Genomic DNA, 16,087 nt, shown 5'->3' with positions numbered 1-16,087 from the left:
GCCATCACTGTGGCAAGCCTCCCTATTTCTGCTAGACAGTTCTCTATGCCTTGCACCTGTTTCTTCTGAAGGTGATCCCTGAGGGCCCACCATGGGCTGGCACTTTCTCCGAGCACCAGGATATTCTAGGGGTCAAAACAAAGGCCTGCCAGCACCCACTTATAATAAAAATTCTCAGTAAAGTAGGAATAGAGGGAAATGTTCTCAACTTGAAAAAGATATCTACAAAAATCCTAGACCTGACATCGTACTTAGTGGTGAGAGCCTCTGCTTTCCCCCAAATCAGTAACTAGGCAAGGATGTCTCCTTGTACCACTCCTTTTCAACATCATACTGGAAGTCCTAGCTAATGCAATAAGGCAAGAAAAGGAAATAAAAGGTGTACAGATTGGAAAGGAAGACGTAAATTGTCTTTGTTTGCAGATGACGTGATTGTCTATGTAGAAAATCTGAAAGAATCAACCAGAAATCTCCTGGAACTAATGAGTTATTATAGCAAGGTTGCAGGACACAAGGTTAATGTACAAAAGTCAGTCATTTTTCCATATACCAGCAATGAACAAGTGGAATTTGAAATTAAAAACACAATACCATTTACATTAGCACCTCCAAAAATGAAATACTTAGGTATAAATCCAACAAAGTATATATAAAATCTGTATGAAGAAAACTACAAAACTCTGATGAATGCAATCAAAGAACTAAAGAAATGGAGAGCGACTCCATGTTTATGGACAGGAAGACTCCATATTATCAAGGTGTCAGTCCTTCCCAACTTAATCGAGAGAGTCAATGCAATCTCAGTTAAAATCCCGGCAAGTTATTTGGTGGGTATTGACAAACTGATTCTGAAGTTTCTATGGAGAGGCAGAAGACCCAGATCAGCCCCCACGGCACTGAAGGAGAAGAACGAAGTCGGAGGGCCAACGCCACCTGACTTCAAGACATACTGTAAAGCTCCAGTAATCGCCACAGCGGGATATTGGGGGAAGAACAGACAAATAGATCGGTGGAATAGAATAGCCCAGAAATAGAGCCACGTAAGTATCGTCAACTGGTCTTTGACAAAGGAGCAGGGACAGTCTCTTCAACAAATGGTGCTGGCACAACTGGGCGTTGATATGTGAAACATGAATCTGGATACAGACTTTACAACTTTCACAAAAATTAACTCAAAATGGATCCCAGACCTAAATGTAAAATGCAGAACTATAAAACTCCTAGAAGATAACGTAGGAGAAAACCTAGATGACCTTGGGTATGGCAGTGACTTTTTAGGTACAACACCAGAGGCACTATCCATGAAAGGAATCATTGATCAGCTGGAGTTCATTAAAATTAAAAACTTCTGCCCTGTGAAAGACAATGCTAAGAGAATGAGAAGACAATCCACTGACGGAGAGAAAATATTTGCAAAAGACATAACTGATAGAGAACTATTATCCAAGATGTACAAAGAGTTCTTAAAACTCAACAATAAGAAAATGGACAGCTTGATTAAAAAATGGGCCAAAGACCTGAACAGACACCTCAGCAAAGAAGACATACAGATGGCAAATAAGCCTATGAAAGGATACTCGACATCTTACGTGATTAGGGAATTGAAAATTAGAACAATGACATACTGCTACGCAGCTAACAGAATGGCCAAAATCTAGGACACTGACAACAGCAAATGCCGATGAGGATGTGGAGTGACAGGAACTCTCATTCGTTGCTGCTGGGGATGCAGGATGGTGCAGCCACTTGGGAAGACAGCTTGGCGGTTTCCTACAAAACTAAACATACTCTTACCGTACGATCCAGCAATCACAGCCTGTGGTATTTACACAAATGATCAAAATATATTCATGCAAAACCCTGCACAGAGATGTTTACAGCAGTTTTATTCATGATTGCCAAAACTTGGAAGCAACCGTGATCTTCCTTAGTAGCTCAATGGATAGATAACTGTGGTGCGTCCTGTCGATGGAATGTTATTCAGCACCAAAAAGAAATGAGCTATCAAGCTATGAGAAGACATGGAGGAATCTTAAATGAACATTACTAAGTGAAAGGAGCCAGTCTGAATAAGGTACAGCGCTGTATGACTCCAACCATATGACATTCTGGAAAAGGCAGGGCTGTGGAGACAGTGAAAAGGTCAGGGGTTGCAGGGGTTGGGGTAGGGGGGAAGGGTGAACGGGCAGAGCACAGAGAACTTTTAGGGCAGTGAGACTACTCTGTATGATGCTGCAGTGGTGGACACATGTCATTATATGTTCATCCGAACCCACAGAACGTACAACACCGAGAGTGAGCCCTAATGTCAACTGTGGACTTTGGGTGGTCGTGACGTGTCGATGTAGGCTCGTTCACTGTAACAAGCGTCCCAGTCTGGTGGGGGATGTTGACGGTGGAGGAGGCTGTGATCGTGGGGTGGGGGGTGTACGGGGAATCTCTGTGCCTTCCTCTCAGTTTTATTGTAAGCCTCAAACCGCTCTAAAAAATAGTCTTGGAAAAAAACAAAAATGAAAAAGGAATTCCTGCCCTCACATGTCAGTGAAGACTGAGGGTAGATTCCTCAGTCTCATGGACAAGTGACCATGGGGTGTGTGAGAGGAAAGGGGGACGTCTGAGCAGAGGCCTGCGTGGCGTCAGGGAGCAGCCAGGAGGCCGTCTGAGGGGAGAGGGCCGGGGAGAGGCCAGAGGTGGACAGTGCTTGCTGGATTCAAGGAACAGCAAGGAGAATAGAACAGCGTGAGCAGGGAGGGGCCATTTGTAGGGCCCGGGTCCGCGCGGCATCTGGTATTGCTCTTTCTTCCTTAGGACAGCAAACACTGCTTCCCCACCCCCTGGTGGGTGCTGTGGTCCTCCGAGTGCTGCGAAGAGCTGGCTGGTCTCTCAGGCTGCACATGGGGTAAGATCTCCTTCTTGTGCCTCCTGGAAATCAGTCGCCGTGAGCCAAGGTGGTTTGTGCAGAGCGCCAGGTGCGCGGCCAGCGCGGGGGCTTCTGGAAGCGGCTCCCCTCTCGTCTCTTCTGAGCCTCAGGGTCCCTGGTGTACAATGGGCATAATAAGCTGCCTGTGGGGGTCCCAGTGGAACCATGCGTCCAGGGTCCCGCAGACCCAGCACATAGCAGGTGCTCAGCATGGGGTCACTTGGGGTCGTGGACACACATGTATGTGTCCAGCAGCGCCCGGTCCTGTGGGGAGGTGCTCCCCAGAAAAGCGTGGGTCTGCCCGCTGCACTGGGGATGGAAGGGCAGGCAGGGGACAGACACTCCCTCCCAACAGTGGCCCCCTCCCTCTGTGACCCCCACCCCGGCTGCAGCTGCTCGAGGCAGGAGGCGCGGGCCCGGCTGATGGCCACCCCTAATCAGCCTGTCAGCGCTGAGGAGCCGGCAGGAGCCCCCCACCAGGCCTGCTCCTGGCGACTGGATTTGGAGAGGGTCCAAGCCACCTGGCTCCCCAGGCCTGCGGGTGCTGGTGCGGTGGGAGTGTGGGGTTTCATGGACTCCACCCTCCTCTCTATTTGCCTCTCCTCACAACCCGGCATCCTCAGGCAGCAGAGCCCAGGCAAGCGGGTTCAGAGGGTGGGGCCTGAGACCAGCCATGTAGATGGGGCCAGGCTGTCTGAATGGCAGGCGGTGTAGACGGGTGTGGCTCATGGTGATGGGTAAGTTTTGGGGCAGTGTACACTGCTGTGGACTGTGGAGATGAGGAGGTCTGGAGGCGGGTGTGGGCGATTGAGACACAGTCACTGTGGGTCTGTGTGTGCTGTGGCCATGCAGGGGCCCTGACTGTGTGGAGGGTTTGTGTCTGAGTTTGTAAGCAGGTGTGAGGGGCGTGTGCGCTGTGGCCCGTGAAACGACTGTGACCCGCAGGTGTTGGTGGGGGAGGGCATTGGGGGGGAGTGAGGATGTGGCTTTGGGTCCCACTCCCCTGCTCTGTGCGCTGAGCCTCAGGCGCTCCGGCCACCTCTCTCCAGGGGCAGCTGAGGCTGCTGCCAGGCAGGGCTGGATTCTAAGTCTCTGTGTCTTTTGTTGTCCCTCGTGCCTTCACTGCCGCCGCTCCCTGCATCTCGCTCACCTGTCGCCCCCTGCTCCCTGACTGGAGGGCGACTGCAGGCGCCTGGGTCTCGGGAAGGGGCGTTTCCCGGGAGCCTGTGCCGCTGCTTAGTTGTCTGGGTGTTGACACAGTGCCTTTGCGAGACAGGCCTGGGAGGTGTGGCGCGCTCGTCAGCCGTGTGCGGGTGAGGATGTGAAGCTCAGAGTGGTTTAGGGACTTTCTGAGGCCTCAGCTTCTCCTCTGGGCCCCCGTCTAGGGGTCCGGCTCCGGCGGGAGGGGCAGCCCTCAGAAGCCCGCTGGGGGCCCAGTCAGGGCCACTCGCCAGCTGCTCACCCCGCCCCACGCGGCCCGTGCAGCTCTTGCCTTGATGCCGGCTCTTGGGTGCCTTTTCTCTCTTGCTCATGGGGCCAACCCTGTCTGCTGACCGGCCCTTTAATGCCTCCTGGCGATCTCAGACCCCTGCCTGCACAGGGTGGAGGCCTGAGCAAAGGGAGGCTGGCGGACCCTGAGCCATGAGGGCCCCTCCACCCTTTCCTTCCACAACCGATTGCTGATGCCAGCTCTGCCCTGGGCACTGGGCTTGTCTCACTTAGACCCCAGGACCCATGTTACGGATGAGACCGCAGAGGCCTGGACTGCACAATTCAGTCCGTGAACCTGATGCCAGCTCCCACGCCCCATTCCTCTGCCTTCTGGCCCCACAGTGAGCACTGAGGACCCCTCATGTGGGCCATGGCCAGCAGAACGTGGCTTCTCCAAGCTCAGGGTTAGGGGGCGTCCCTGAGGGTTGAGGGGACCATCCTTACTGCAGGGTGCTACTGGTCACTAGGGCTGGCCTCTCCTGCCACCCCACTGGCTCCAGCAGACAGGGGGGTCAGGGTCCAGGCTGCAGCCCACATGAAGTCTCCAATGTTCAAAGGCCACCTCCCTGTGTCTCAGTTTCCTCCTCTGTAAAATTATAATATCTACCTTGTAGGACTCTTGTGAGGCTTAAGTGAGAACCCAGGCCGAGTAGTGGGTCCCAGCCTGATGTGTGGTGGTTCTGCACACAGACAGGGAGCCGAGCCTATGCCTGGCCCTGTGCTGGGGGATTCCAGAGATGAGTCAGGACTAGCAGCTCAGCACTCGAGGCCAGGACTGGGGGAGCCTAGTGGGGTCCGGGCTGTGACAGAGAGAAACCCAGGGGCCGCAGAGGGTTGGGGCCCTCAAGGACAAGCCAGGGGTCAGCCAGGAGCTGGGTGCCTTGCAGGGGAACATCCTGGGCACAGGTGTGGAGGGGCTGCCGGGGGTCCAGTGTGCCCAGAGGTGAACCCTAAGAAACGTGGGTTCATTTTCCTGGAAAGAGCAACTTTTTCCAGGCCCCGCGGGGGCCGTGGGAAAGGGGCACCTGGCAGTACCTGAGGACCCCTGGGGCTGGCTGGCCTGGACAGAGGGCGCAGACACCCACAGTGGTCGGTGCGGGAGCCCAGCCCTGCGCGGAAGCACCCCTGCTGCTGTGCCTCCCGGGAGCGAGCATGTCTGCCGGGCGCGGCCCCGAGCTCCACGTGAGCTGGCGAACCCGCACAGGAACCACAGCTTGCTGCCCCATGTCACAGATGGGGAAACTGAGGCCCAGAAGGGTGAAGTGACCTGCCCCAGGTCTCGCCGTGTCTGAACGGGGCGGTGCTCTGGAAGGACCCCATGGACCGACCCGGGAGCAGGGAATGGTGTTTCCGCTTCAGCTGTGCCAGGGTGAGTGGCGGGGCTGCTCTTGGCTGGTGCCTGCCCTCCTGTGTGGCCCAGGCACCACCAGCCATCTCTGAGTCCCCGTCCGGCAAGCAAGGGGCCTGGGGGTCGCTCAGAGGTGCTGCTGCCCAGGCCTTGGAGTCGGCAGCGGGCGAGAGGCTGGTCGGCTCTCTAGTGCGTGCTGAGGCCGGAGCTCAGTGCTGCCCCTGGGCTCCTTCTGTCCACCACTGCTCTGGGGGAGCCATGACGTCCCCAGCCGACAGGCAGGGACGTCGAGACTCAGAGAGGGGCAACCGGGTGCCTGAGATACACACCAGGGAGTTGCAGAGTCGGCACTTGAACTCAGAACTGGCCCGCGGCAGAGCCCTGCAGTTCCGTGTTGAGGCAGGTGCGCTGTGTGTGCTGTGCGGACAGCGTGAGGCCACCCCGGCGGCCACGTCTGGGCGCTGAGTCCTCGAATGCTGGTCCCAACCCTGGGAGAGGCTGTCAGCCCCCACCTCACCCATGAGGACACTAAGGCCTAGCGGGCCAGCCTGCCACTCTAGCCAGCTCCATTCCCAGGTCTCAGAAGAAGCCAGCGGTGGGGGGTGCCCAGCGGGTGGGTAGGGTCCCAGAATTCCCCAGTCCAGTGTTGACGTGGCCGGGCCAGGCGCCCCTTCTCTGTGAGGGTGATGACGAGAGGCCAGCACCGCGATCCCAGGGCCCTTCCCACTTGTCACTGTGCTGACAGCTGGGTCTTTGAAGCCCCTAGAGTCAGCCAAGCTGGAACCCCCTCAGTGTCTGGAAGGTGGGACTGGGCGTTGAGGCAGGGCCACCCTGACAGGTGAAGGACCCCACGTGGCTTCGGCTTCAGGGAGCAGTGGGGACTGACTGCATGGAGCCATTTCATCTCCCTGGGGTGCTCCCTGGCACATCGGGGGCTCACCCAAGGCACGGATTGGAACACATTATCAGTCAAGGTCACCTGTCTGCTTCGATTCCTGGCTGTGTGACCCTGGGCAAGTCACTTTACCTCTCTGAGCCTTAGTTTCCTCATCTGTAAAACAGGGATCATAACAGTGTGCACATCATAGGGCTGCTCTGGGCCTCCACAGGCCAAATGCTGCACAGTGAAGGCACAGCTTCTGGAGCTTCCTGCCCGGGCTTAGCGTCCAGCTTTGCCTCTGACAGGCTGTGTGGCCTTGGGTAAGTCATTTCTTCTCTCTGAGCCTCAGTTTCCTGATTTGTCAGGTGGGGATATTAGTAGACTCTGTCCTGTGGGCTTTCTCAGGACACAGTGAGGCGGTCACGGTGAAGCCCCTGTAAGTGTGAGTGGTGGTCCTGCCACAGGCTCTCAAGCGAGGGCCACCCTGGAAGAGGGGGAGAGACCTCAGACTCCTTTTGCCTGAGAGCAGAGCCCACTTCCCAGATGCTGCCTGGGCGGTGTCAGCTCCCTGTCGCCTTCGGAGAGCGAGTCACCGGCGGTTTGAGCCCTGTGCACTCTGATGAAATATAAACAGCACGCAGTCTTCTCCAGGAAAGACAAGGAAGCGTCTGAGCTGGCCCGCCCCCCCCCTCCCCCAGCACAGGCAGCAGGCTGACGCGCGTGGGGAGAGGAGGGAGCTCATGAATAAATCATCGAACGGTCGGGGCTAATGCACTGGCCACGGGGCAGCGAGTGCAATTAGCGCGCTAATTGTCCAGCGAGGGCCACTTCTGCACAGGCACAGCCCAGCGTCCCTGGTTTGCAAAGTGCCTGGTGTCTGGGGCGCCCCCTGCTGGGGCGCAGTGAGTCTGGAAGTGAGCTCTCCTCTGTCCTGTGGAGTCGGTGGGACTGGGTGGGGCCACCTCATCCCTGCTTGCTGCCCCCTGGGTGGGCTCCCCAGCACTTCAAAGGGGTCCCACACGGGACTGCCACCTGGCTGGGCCTTATCCTGGCCTCAGACCTGTCCCTGGCCCCTGGGGAGCTGTGCGCAGAGCCTGGGCTGAGCCCGCCCCTCCCCGCCGCCCGGCTCAGTTGCTTTTCCCAGCCTCTTTGTGTTCAGTGGTTTGGGGTTTTTGTTTTTTTTGCCTTTGAACCAAGGCTGTCCCAGCTTAGCCAGCTCCTGCCCCGTTGCCAAGGTGACCAGACCATCTCCGCCACCCCATGGCCACTGCCAGGGTTGAGCAAGGGACCACGGTGCCTGCACACGCACATAGCCTGGACACATGTGAATGTGTGTGCTGTGCCTTGTACACACGTGTGTATACACAAAGTTTGAACATACGCATACACGTGTGCAAGAGCAGATATGCAGTGACCACCCCAGAGTGTCCGGCCCTGGCACAAATCTAGGCACAGATCTATCATTGTGAGGACACAGGCCCATGTCTGTGTGCACACCACACATGCAGTAGACTGCACATGTGCCAGTTGCTCTTGCCAGGGGCGTGCACAGGCAGTGCCCACGAAGACAAGCACCACTGTGTGTGAGGCGTGAGTGGTGGGGGCTCCCAGCTTCATCCTTGCCCCCTGGCCTCTGCAAGAGCGCCTCCTCTGGCTGCCGGAGCATCTGAGTGGGCAGCTGTGGGGATTAACCCGTCTCGCCTCTGCCCTGCTGTCCTCAGTGGATGACAGCGTCTGGACACCAGGCTCCTACAGCCCCTGCCTCCCACAGCACCAGGGGCAACTCCAGGGGCTTCCTTGCCCCTCCGGAGGATAACTGAGGTGAGCATTCTAGGCAGCAGTGGGCTGGAGCCCACGTGCCCATGGTGGTGACCCATTGCTGGCTGCCATCCTTCCCTGGTCCTCAGAGTCACCTCCCAAATAAATGACCTGCTCCGAAATCCTTGACTGTTTCCGGGGAAACAGAAATTGGGTCTGGTGCATACACACCTTGATATTCCTGGAATAAAATGCACCCGTGCCCCAGGCCATGTATCTGTGTAAGGCTGTGTGCACACACGAGCCCCTGTTGTCTGCTGGACCCTGACCTGGGCCCTTTGCATGATCCCACCAGGTGTAGCAGAGTCAGGTCCCTTCTACGGATCTGGAAACAGGCCTGCCTTAGAGGCAGAGGCAGGGCCGGGACCAGGCCAGGGGGATCCACAGGCCCACCCCAACACCTCCCCTGCTGGCTTTGTTCTCCCAGCTTCTGGCCGCGTGCCCCAGCCACCAGGTGCACACGACCTCTCCAGGATGCAGAGCCGAGGAGGGGCAGCCCCGGGCACTGGCCGGGTGCTCTGGGTGCTGGATTCTCTCTCTGACCCTGTTTTTTTCTCTTGGGGCAGGGAGAGACCCATGCATTGTCTCATAGGGTTGTTGAAGATGCACACCGCAGGTGCTAAATAAAAGCTCCAGGCATGAGAAAGCTAGCCCTGGGGCTCTCAGTGGCCACCCCACTTGCGCTTGAGGCAGGGACCTGCTGGTCACATCCCCTGCTCCAGAACAAATGCCTCCAAATCTACCTCATTCTCCTGCGCACAGGCTCAGAGGGGGCCAGTGGCTCAAGGTCACACAGCACAGCAGGGGCCGAACAGAGTCTAGACACCAGGCCGCTGCCCCACCAGCCCTGGGTTCTTGGCAGCTGCTGCCTCCCACAGCGCCAGTGAGCCGTGAGGGGAGGCAGATGGGAGCCACCAGCCGGGGAGGCTTCCAGTAGGAGGTGGTCCTGAGCCACCTGGAGAGACCATGGCCACGGTGCACGGTCGAGTTCTGAGTCTTCGTTCCACAGTTCTGGGAGCCTTGGATTCCCACCCAGCTCTGCTGTGGACCTGCTGTGTGGCCCTGGGCAAGGTGCTCACCCTCTCTGAGCCTCAGTCTCTTGCCTCCATCAAAAGGAACGATAGCATGAGCTGAAGTAGCACGTGTCACGGTGTGCACCCTGCTGTGTGTGAGGCACGAGCTGTGGCATTGCCAACTTCATGCCTCGTACACTTGTCTCTGTGTGAGCGCCTCCTCTGGCCCCTGGCGCTGTCTGGTCCCTACCTGGCTGACTGGGGACGCCTTTGATGTCCACTTGGTCAGGATAACGTTTCTGAATGCATGAGAGAACCCAGGTACAAAGGAAACCTGGAAAGTGCAATGCTTATGGAAGGCTCATTTCACAGTGTGATGCCGTAATTAGCGTGTGGTTGCTTAATCGCACCTTCGCTGTCCGGCCTCACCCAGGCGCCAGTGCCGGGTGTACTGAGCACCCAGCTGGAGGCTTTGCTGCCTCCCTTCAGCGCAGAGGGAACCGTGCATTTTGCAGAGAGAAAAGAGGGTACGTTCAGGTGTTAACCCCGCCAAGTTCACAGAGCCCTGGATTCTATCCCTGGGCCCCACACAGGACCTCCTGGGACACGCTGCATTGCGGCAGGGACCACACAGCCTGCCAGGCCCCTCTGTGCGCCCCCAGGTTCCCTGGTTCTGCTCCCAGTCTCCTTGGGCAGACCCATGGAGGTCTGGGGACCAATACAGTCCTCCCCACTGTGGCCTGTGCTTCGGTTTCCCAGCCCTGGTGGAGTGAAGGGTCATTCACACCCCCAGGCCCATCCTCCTGGCTGTTCTGGGTGAGGCACCCATGGCAGGCATTGTACTGTCTCCTAGCAGGATGTTAAGGGGGGGGGGGGGCCCCCCCCCCCCCCACCCCCGACCACCAGCTGATACCCTGAGGGTTGGCCTGGAGCCCCACTGCTGGCCTGGCAAAAAGCTGACATTCCCTGCCCTGTGGGCTGGTCCAGAGCTCGGAGGAGACTGTTAGGACAGCTGCGCCCCCTCCCTGCAGGGCTGCACTGGTGTGAGCAGTTAATAGGGGAAGCCCAGTCCCCCACGCCACAGCCTCCGGAACCTGGCCCTCTGCTCCGGGCAGACCAGGCCCTGGCCTCAGGGCCCCTGGCCCAACGGGAGGGTCTGGGAGGGATGGGCAGTTGCCACCCGGCATGGTATGGCCCAGGACTGGGAAGCACAGGCGGGGTCCTGGAGTGGAGTGGAGGGGAGAGGGCCTGGCAGGCAGCGGGTGAGGAGGCGGAAGTGTTTCCTGTGAGCGCCATTTCTGGGATGCAGATTATTATTGCCAATGGTAGATGAGGAAGGGGGGGCAGGTGCTCCCATCTGCCCACCTGACTGTGTGTCCTTAGCCAACTCTTTCTGAGCTGTCCATGTCCCCTCTCCTCTCCTCTCCTCTCCCCTCTACCTGGCACGCTCATCTCCAGCCCCGCTGCGCTCCCTCCAGTTTCTTGAACACGTGGATTAGCATTCCAGCCTCAGGGCCTTTCTCCTTGCTGTTTCCACTTCCAGGAACACTGTTCCCACATTCTCTCCTTATGCAGATCTCAGGTAAGATGCCACCTCCTGAGAGAGGTCTTCTCTGACCTCCAGGAGAGTGCCGGCCCTGCCTCCAGAGCTGCCCGGGTTTTCTCCTCCCCGGTGTGCTTTTGTGTGTCTTGCTGCACTGGACTGTGGTCCCGAGCCCTGTGTCTGCACACAGTAGAGGCTGGGAGACGCTGCTGAGTGAGCGAGCAGTACAGTGCTGAGCGCGACTCCGGGAGCAAGCGAGGGCCTGTGGCCTCGGGGCTCCCAGACCTGGGCTATAAGGGGTCCGCGGCTGGAGCAGTGGGCTCTCTGTAGAGCCCACCCAGCTTCCTGGACTCCTGAGCTCAGAGCTCAGCCTGCGCCATGCCAGGTGGACCCCGTGGCCCTCAGAACCTGTCGGGCCCTCCCAGTGAATTTTCTATTCCCCAAATAAAGACAAATTTATAAAACAAGAAGGAAAAGAAAAAGGGAAGCTGAAGAAACAACTATCCCTGGGCCTCCCCGGAGCGTCCAGGCATGGGGACTGCAGCCGGGGCTGGCCCAGCCCTGACAGCAATGAAGCCCAGGGTAGGGCCTTTCCCCTGATGGGGGCAAAGTGGGCCTGGGAGGCTCCTCGGAGCAGGGGGCTGGAGCACAGAGGGACAAGAGGCAGGACACCTGGGTGCTAGGCTGAGCTCTGTGGCTCATACACTGGTGGCCTCGGACACGGCTGTGCTCCTCTCTGTGCCTTATTTCCTCCTCTGTCAAAGATGCTTGGGCCATCCCACCCAGAACATTCTCTGATGCAATGCCAGGCACCCAGCAGAAGCTGGGCGCTTGGTTCCAGGGGTCCAAGGAACAGGTACCGGGGACTTGGCAAGGAGCAGGAGGGGACCCAGGGAAGTCTTGGAAGGCTTCATGGAGGAGGCATCCTTTGTTGAAGGACGCCTCGAGTTCTGGAAGGCAGAGGCAGCCCACACTGAGGCTCTGCAGTCTGGACCTTCCTGAGCTGTGCTTGCTGAGGATCACGCGGCCCTCAGGGGGAGCCCAGCCCTGGCCCTCCACGCGCTCCTACTGTGTCCTTTTCTCTTGTTGATTTGTAAGAACTCATTACAAGTGAAGTACGTTAATCCCTTTCATGACGAACATTTGTCATTTACCTGTTGTTTTGCTCACGACGGGTTTTGATAAACAGCATCATAAATATTTTTATGTTGGCAAACTTTCCAGCCTTTTCTCTCCTGGTCCTCCTTATCCAGCCCGTTTCCTGTCACTCTCTCGCAGGCCCTTGCCCTCCTGTGCGCATGCTGGGGCTTAGGAACTGTCTGAGCCTGGAAGTAAGTTGAAGCTTGTAGTAGAAGCGGGCAGCCCCGTCCCGGGCCGGCCCGGCGGCTCCTCCCCACCCTGGCCATCTGCTCATTCCTTCCTGCATGGAGGGCTGCCGGCTGAGGCCCACCTGGGCCTTTGACCCTCTGCGGAGTGAGTTAGGGGCTCAGAGCTGTGGTGACGGGACATGTCCAGCTGGGTCACCTCTATAGATTAACTTGCTGAAACCCAGTCATGACCCCAAGAGATAGATGCCATTATTAATCTCATCTTATAGGTGAGAAAACCGGCTCAGAGAGATTACATGACTTGCCCAGGGTCACACAGGAAGGCACAGAAGCAAGATTTGAACCTGAGCCGTTTTGTTCTGGAACTCATGCTTTCAGAGCTTCCTCAGCACCCCGTCACCCTTGGGACCAAGTCCAAACTCGTGGCAGTGACATCCAGGGCCTCTCAGAGCCTCGGGTTCTTCACCTGTTGTTGTAATGCCCTGGCCCCGGCACCTGTGTGCAGGTGCTCAGTGCGCCTTGCCCCCTGTCCTGAGGCTGAGGAGCTGTGCCCCTGTCTTTCTACACGCCCTCAGCCCCGAATACCTCGGATCCTGGACTGTGGGGCCGGCGGGACCAGCCCCCTTGTTTACAGACAGGCACAGGGAGGCTCAGGGGTGGGGAGGGCCGTGCCAAGGCCCCGTGTGTGCAGAGCAGACCCCAATCTGCGGCCTCTCAGTTCCTCTCGCTGTGCTGTGCTGCAGTCAGGCCCAGGCTGCCCTCACTGTGCTCTGCTACTCCCTCTATGCAGGTCCCCGCCCCCGCCAGGGTGAGGCTCTGAGGGCTCTGACCAGGGCTGGATCCAGCCTCTGGTAGTGGCTGGTTTCCTCCTGTCTTCCCTGCCCAGCAGGGCACCCCACATGGGCAGGTGCTTGCTGGTCCCTCTCCAAGTTCCTGGTGCCGAGCTGAGCCCAGCATTGAATAGGCCCTCAGGAAAGGTTGATTCATGAGGGAGGACCAGAGATGGACAGATATGTGTCCCAAGTCATACAGCAAGTTGGAGCAGAGCTGGGAGCCCCAGGAAAACCCCAAGACCCTCCAGGTCCCACGTGTTCCTGGGATGCAACAAAGTGCAGGGATAGGCCTGTGTCTGTGATGGCCACTGTGACCCAGGGCACCCAGGGGCCTCTGTCCTCTGCTGCTCCCGGGGGCCTGGGGCCAAGGACACACTGTCTCCCTCCTGCCCCCACCCCCTGTAGAAGGATGTTCTCAAGATAAAAATACCCTTGGAAACATTCCCTACGGGCTGGCGTGACCTGTCATCCACCCTGGGGGCCAGAACCTCCTGCCCTGGCTTCACCTCAGGGCTCAGAGGGTAGATGTCCACCCCTCCTTGGGGTCAGTGCACCCAACCCCTGTCTGCAGGTCGAGGAGTGTGAGGAGCCTGAGGGTCGTGGTCACCTGTGGTTGCTGTGGCCAGCACTCACTGACACTGCCTGCCGGCTGGGGCATCCACATGGAGGAGCTGGGCAGCTGGGCCCCTGGGGGCGGAGCCCAGGGTTCCCCTGCCTCGCTGCTTGTTGGGTGCATTCTGAAAGCACCACACGGGCCCTGGGGGGGGGGGGGGTCCGGGATGCGCCAGCTTCCCATCCCGTCGGGAATCCCCATTTCTGCTCTCAGCTGCCCTTGCTGGTTGTCCGAGCTGGCAAACCCCTCTGAGGACACTGGGAGTACCTGGCACCTACCGCGGGTCTGCTGTGTGCCAGACACGGGGACAGGGCCTTGGTTTACCCTCTTCACAGCCTCCTAAGGTAGTTGGGGTCCACCCATTTTGCAGATGAGGAGGCCAAGGCCCAGGGAAGGGCCTGCAGTGAGCCAGGGGGTGACCAGCCCTCAAGTGCGGGACTAGGGGCTCGCTGGCCCCTCCAGGGAGGGCTGCAAAGGGACGATGGTCATGACAGCTGCTGCCTCCCGGAGTCCCGCTGAGCCAGGCCTGGCACCCAGGGCTACCTCCCTCACCACATGAATTTCCTGGGGCACATCGGTGGGGAGGCCAGCAGGAGCAGGAAGCAGGGCCTCAGGACGGGAAGTGCTTGCCGTGCCCCCTTCTCCCGCCCCCGGTTGCCCGAGGATCAGGGAGCCTCCTGTTGGCCCAGGCCCTGCCCTTGCTTGCTGGCAGACTGAGGGCCAGGCCAGCCCGTCTGGGCTGGGGCCACCCCTCTGTCATGTGCAAACCCTGCCTGCCCTAACCTGCCCCATCAGGACTGTGCCCGTGAGCCAAGGCAGTGTCTAGTGAACTCAGAGGGCTGAGCTCACCTCGTGGACTGCTGCGGCCACTGCAGGGTGGCAGGGGCGCACCGGGCAGGGCAGCCAGAGTCCTGGGTTTTTGTCTCCCAGCTGCCACTCACCCAGTGGCTTTGTGACCTTGAGCAAGTCACTGCTCTGAGCCTCAGTTTCCCCCTGTGTAGAATGGAGCTAATTTTGCCTCCCTCAGGGGTGAGAACAAATCCGACTGGATCTGTGGGTCTGCAGCAAGCACTTTCCAGGCAACAGGGAGTCAGGAGTGAGGTTGGGAGAGCTGCCGGCAGGCCAAGTGAGCAACAGGAAGTTGAGGGGCAGGCTGTCCATCCCTCTTAGCCTTGCCCCTTCTCCCTAAACTTCTTTTGCTCCCTACTGTCCTGTGACACCGCCTCTGCTCAGAGTTCCAGCTCCAGGTGACCTGGAGCAAGTGGCTTAGCCTCTCTCAGCCTCAATTTCCCCGTCTGTCCCCTGGGGAGAAGCATCTCTCCCCGCAGGTGGGGCTGTGAAGGTTGGAACAGCCAACACTGGGAACTGAGCAGACTGGGCAGGCACAGTGTGGGCCCCCTCGAGGGGGAGGACAGATGATCAGAGATGTCCTGGCCGTGGAGGTTCCCAGCTGGGTGGTGTGGGTCTGTGAGGGAGCCTCCCTGAGCCTCGATTTCCCTGTCAGTTTTGAGAGTGGAAGGGCTGAGAGAGGTGTTGCAGGGTTCGCGGGAGCTGCTCGGGGAGTGAAGAGGGACGAGGAAGCAGGAGATTGAGGACTGGGAGTTGTGGGGTGAGAGCCTGGAGGGTGAAGAGGTACCACCAGGCCATCCCCTGCCAGAGTGAGCGGAGGCCCTGAGGGGAGAAGTGACTCACCCAAGGTCACCCAGCTTGTGAGAAGCAGAGCTGGGACTTGAACCCACATCTGTCGCCTACCCCAGGAGGCTTATGATATGGGGGTGACTCACTAACAGTTTCCTTGATCCCAGCCAGAAAAGCCAGTGTGACAGTGGATTACAGCCAGCCTGGGCTGTGAAAGGGTGGAGCTTCATGGCCCCAGTGGCTGGGAGGTAGGAGAAGTGAGAAGAGGATCTCAAGTTGGCTTGCCTCTGGGAATTCACAGAGCCCCTTCCCACCACATTCTCTCCTGGTCCTCACAGCACACTGGAGAGGAAAGCAGGGGACCCCTTTGACAGATGGGAAAACTGAGGCTTGGAGATTATAGGCACCACATAGGATGTGTGTGTGCCCAAGGCAAGTCTCTGACAAGTTACCAGTGTGCACCCATCCATATAGGCATCCATCTGCCCATCTACTCATCTGTTCACCCAACTACCTCATTCATCTATCCATTCATTCACCTATGCATCCACCCACTCACCCATCCACACACCCAGTTACCCATCCATCCACCCACCCTTCCAGCCAACTATCCATCCATAATCCACCCACCCATTCATCCGTCCATCATTTGTCCATCTATA

The 16,087-nt window shown here is 58.3% G+C and overlaps 1 protein-coding gene across 4 annotated transcripts in view; it reads left to right on the top strand.

The window, feature by feature from the left end:
- The window catches only part of KCNJ12 (potassium inwardly rectifying channel subfamily J member 12), a 39,981-nt gene that overhangs the window by 12,498 nt on the left and 11,396 nt on the right, over window positions 1–16,087 (top strand). The window contains exon 1 of one of the 4 annotated variants that reach the window (XM_046674405.1): window positions 2,879–2,899. The exons of the other annotated variants lie outside the window; for them this stretch is intronic. The gene's annotated coding sequence lies outside the window, so the exon portion shown is untranslated. Of the gene's footprint in view, window positions 1–2,878; window positions 2,900–16,087 lie in introns of those variants that run through there. 4 annotated transcript variants of the gene reach the window in all.

The sequence above is a fragment of the Equus quagga genome, chromosome 11, assembly GCF_021613505.1.
Source record: "Equus quagga isolate Etosha38 chromosome 11, UCLA_HA_Equagga_1.0, whole genome shotgun sequence".
In the NCBI taxonomy this organism is placed as follows: Eukaryota; Metazoa; Chordata; class Mammalia; order Perissodactyla; family Equidae; genus Equus; species Equus quagga.
The sequence above is the reverse complement of the archived record's forward strand: the minus strand, read 5'-3'. Positions and strand labels throughout refer to the sequence as shown.